The 4,644-nt window shown below is 43.8% G+C and overlaps 1 protein-coding gene across 6 annotated transcripts in view; it reads right to left on the reverse strand.

Annotated features, from left to right (window-relative positions):
- Positions 1-4,644, reverse strand: part of SYTL3 (synaptotagmin like 3) — an 88,267-nt gene that overhangs the window by 64,391 nt on the left and 19,232 nt on the right. The window lies entirely within an intron of this gene.

The raw sequence follows: 4,644 nt of genomic DNA on the forward strand, positions 1-4,644 counted from the left end.
CAGTGCAGCAGTGGAATCATCTAAAATCGGTAAATCCACCCATGACTCCTATTCGGCACTAGAATGCCCTCTTGGTCTGATCTATGGACGTGGGTCTGTTATTGTAGAAATTCCTGTGAACACATGACTGGAAAGGACGTACAAGCCTGTCTGGTATCCCTACGTCCCCAGTATCCTTAACTCTCGCCGACATTTCAGCCCAGAGTTTTAACCAAGGCAGCACTTCACCACCATGCTGAGTGCCAGACTGGGAAAATGGCCTCCTGGCACTGACCTTCCTGCAGGGCGAAAAGTTTCAGCTGAACTGAGTGAGCTGACAACTTTGAACATGAACTCAAGGGTATGGAAAGCTTACTCATCTCAAAAAGGCTTTAAAAGCAAGACCTGCCATGACTAATCAAGTGCTGACCACAGAAGAAATTTCAACTTCAACACCAACAATAAAAATGATACTCAAACTACTGTGTAAACATTCCCTTCAGTAAGCACAAAATAAGCTTTTCAAAAATAAACTTTTTCAAAAAGTATCCCACAGGGCTCCCCTGGTGGCGCAGTGGTTGACAGTCCACCTGCCGATGCAGGGGACGTGGGTTCGTGCCCCGGTCCGGGAAGATCCCACATGCTGTGGAGCGGCTGGGCCCGTGAGCCATGGCCGCTGAGCCTGCGTGTCTGGAGCCTGTGCTCCGCAACGGGAGAGGCCACAACAGTGAGAGGCCCGTGTACCGCAAAAAAACAAAAAAAAGTATCCCATAAATTTCCATTTTTAACTAGATGTTTGGTAACATAAGGCTTCAAAGGCTGTTAGGTAATCCTTACTCTCATTTGGCCAACGGATAAAAAGAATATCACGATCCTTTATGTAATCATCATCTGTCCTGTTCCCACAGAAAGCAGTGTACCTACACCACGTGAATCAACCCAGCTTTGTCGTGAGAACTAAAACAGATGCTATCTCCAAATCAGAGCTAAGAAGAAAAAGCTGTATTTCAAAGAACAAAAGGCTTTTTCTCTGTGAAATTAATCTTAGTGGCTAACCTTTTGAAAATTTATGGCTAACCTCTTGAAAATTTAGAAATGTACAGCTATGTGAAATATTTTACTCAGTATATTTAACTTGTCTATGTACTCTTTCATGTGAAACAAATTAACATAGTTCCTATCGACTGCTAAAAATCAGATTAGAAAAAAGAAGAAATCAAGTTTTGAAACAAAGAGAAGCAGTAGAAGAATGTCCCTTTAACCTTGGCACCAAGCTAAAATCCTTCCTTGGCCAAATCTGTTAAACCGTACCTGGCATTCAATTTCTTTTCAATCTTTTATAGAGTTATACCCTTTCCTCACTTGAAGGGCAGAAGGATTTACAATCATGATTTGGAATTATTCCATTCTCATACATTAGTTATTTGCCTTGTGGATATAAAGTGGTGATTCGGTGTTTTACCGAAACATGAGATTATGAAAATACTGGGAGTATCAGTCTGAAATTTGAAAGATGACATTTTCCAAATTCTAGGAATCTGACTCTCTCTTCTTTCCTTCTCCCAAATCACGGCTCTTTTGATGGCTCCTGCTAAGGATAACACACGGCCCCCATCACTGGAAGCAACTTTCAACCAACCTTCCCGTCTAAGTCTTTTCCGACTTGCCTTTGTTTACCTAGTTCTTTCTGTTGCTTCTCTTTTACTCTCTATTTCCTTTGGTTCTTCCAGTTAAGCATGAAGAGCTATCAGTTTTGCTAGTCCACAGAACTGTTTTTCACTTTTCCCTCTTTCATCCCCTATGACCAAGTTCAATCACCCCTTTGTTGAACTCTCCCTCACATTCCCCATCTCTGTTGCCGCCCGCCTCATCCCTTCACACCTCGTTCACTGAAAAGACTTTCACCTGCTTCATTCACCTTCCTCTTCCCCTCCTGAGTCTGTCCTGCAGAATGCAGGCAGACTTTCACCTGGCTTTCCTCTGGCAAAGTGGGTATGCTCACACCCCATTTCCTGCAGCCTCCAATCCAAACTCTTCCGAGTGGCTTTTAAGACCCCGTCCCTCCGGGCGAGTCTCCCAGAAGGCAGGAGAGAGAGGAGATCAAGAAGGGATGGGATAGATTAGGAGTTTGGGATTAACAGATATACACTACGATATATCAAAGAGATAAAACAACAAGGACCTTAGAAATTTAAAAAGAGAGAGAAAGAATCATTTCTTTGATATATATCCTTCCAGATAATTTTGTTTATGTATCTTTTTTAAAATGAAAGAAAAGTGTACCACAAGGTTTGATAAGCTGCTCTTGAAATTCACAACAGCTGGTATGCATCTCTGTTAACAGAGCATCCCATTGTTAATGACTGTAATATTCTACTTGATTGTATGTGTTCATTTTTACCATTAAAAATAATTTTGGATCACTCACAGTGATTTAAATTTAAAACAAAAAGAAGAGACGGGACTCTGGAGACCTGGTTCTAGGCTTACTGACCGCATGGCCTTGGGCTCCCTTGTGTCTCTAAGCCTCCGTTTCTTCCCCTATAAAATTGGGATAATGGTGGTAGCTGTCACGTAAGATTGTTTGAAGATTTAAATAAAACATTTGGTGTCAAGAAATGCTTAACACAGCCTCCCACACGGTGAATGGTCCACACTCATGCCCACGACGTTCCCTCTCCCGGACAATGTCTGTCTCCCTTTCTAATCCCGACCCGCTTGCAGAAATGCTCCCACCTGGGTGCTCTGGGAAGTCACCTTGAGCCAGTTCAGCCCTCCCTCACCTCTCCCTCCTCTGAGCTCCTGGGGTCCTCAGCAGAAAACCTGCTCAGAAGGCAGAAACCTCAGGTGTCTCCTGGACCCTCAACACAAGCCCAAGGCCAGTGCTGGTCACAGGACTTTGGCACTGACTGCAGCAATCTGTACATTGGTTTTGCTTTTTTAAATTGCTACCCTAGAGCTTCTTCTTTCTTGATTTTAAAACCTATTTTCTCTCCTGTTCCCACAGCAAATCCACTTCTTGAGGAATGAGTCTCAGGCTGAGGAAGAAGCAGGGAGAGGAAAATGATAGGGTCAAAAACCTGTCCAGGACCCAGTTCAGTTGTGACTATCGTCTACCCTCAAGTTTTCCCAAGCCTTTTCTTTGGTTTGGCCCCAGGATTGGAAGGCAGCCCAGCGTGGACAAAACTAGAGAGCGAGCGAGCAGAGAGCTTCGAAGAAAGTAGGCGGGGAGGGGGGGAGTTGGCTTATAAATTACTTAGCTCTCTCCCCAAGCGATTTCCTATGTCAGTTCACTCAGAGCAACGCAGTCATCTTGGATATTTTGAAAAGCATCCTTATTTCAACATAAGGAGGCTGGGGTTTCAGAAATCACGCTTCATGAGCTTAGAGCGGTAAAGTTACAATGCCCCGGGCATGGTGCCCTCCAGGGCAGAGCCTTCAGCGGGGCCAGCTTCCTGGGAGGTTGCCTCAGCCCCTGTCCTATAACCCTGTGGCTTATAGCTAACCACTAGATGAAGAAAAAGTGCTGAAGAATTTAATACCTTACGACGCAGTGTTTATCCTTAGTGTTTATCGACCAAATATATATGGTTGACTGGAGATCTTAGGACCTTTCCTCCTCTCTCGAGAGCCCAGACCTGCTTGAGCACAAGTGCAGGCCAGGCGGCTCACAGTAAATCTTGGTCTTTCCCTCTCAAGCTGAGAAAAGCCTGCAGGGCATCGGCTTCACAAACTGAGGAAACGCGAGATGTGTGGAGATAACTCTGACCACCTGGGAGTGACCTGGCTGTGCCGCTTCAGAGAGGGGGAGCTTAGGAACAAGGAAATCTGGTTGAACAACCTGCCTTCGAATGACTGACTGAAATACATTAAGCCTTGCAAAGGGATGGGAAATTTAAGGAGATGAATATCAGGATATGCCCATAGACACGATCCTCCCGATTCAAGGGGAGAGAAAACCCAGCTGCTGTGCCCACACTGTGTAAGCACCTCTCACAGTCTCAGCCCCCGGGGCACTCACGCATCTGCAGCAATATTTACAAGTTGTTTTCAAATCTCAGTCTCTGATTCCTCTCCTAGGTTCACACCAGACGAACATATCTACCTCTCGTAAGTTCTGTGATGTCCTTGTGCACGCTACCCCACAAGAGGCAGAAACACTCCCCGTGTTTCCAAGGGATTGGCAACCAGCCTGTTCGTGCTTCGGACGGTGTGAGATCAAGCCACAAATACGCTTTATCATTTTCAAAAATTCCAATTCCATGTTTAAAATATTTTAAAACCTCACAACATCAAAAGATTAGAATAAATGTAGACTCCCGCTATCACTAACAGAAAGCACGCCCATTTCTTGAGTAGAGCGTCCAGTGCAGGTCAGCGTGCCTCCTCCAAAAGGCCTTGATAGGGCTGCACAGGACACTCTAACATTCTCTGTGTTACAGTTCACTCCACTTTTCCTCAAAGAGATAAATTAAGCTCTAAGAAAACTAACAAAATGAACCAGTTAAGAAATTGAAAGGAATCTTAACTCCCACGTTAACTGATCCCCAGCCATTACAAACAAACTTTTGTAAATTAAAAAAAAAAAAAAACTTTTTTCATATAACAAAACGCATTTTTTTTTTTTTTTTTTTTTTTTTTTTTTTTTTTTAAAATATTTTAAAA

The sequence above is a fragment of the Aethalodelphis obliquidens genome, unplaced genomic scaffold, assembly GCF_003676395.1.
Source record: "Aethalodelphis obliquidens isolate GAN/ISIS:26980383/991018 unplaced genomic scaffold, ASM367639v1 scaffold3, whole genome shotgun sequence".
Lineage (NCBI taxonomy): Eukaryota > Metazoa > Chordata > Mammalia > Artiodactyla > Delphinidae > Aethalodelphis > Aethalodelphis obliquidens.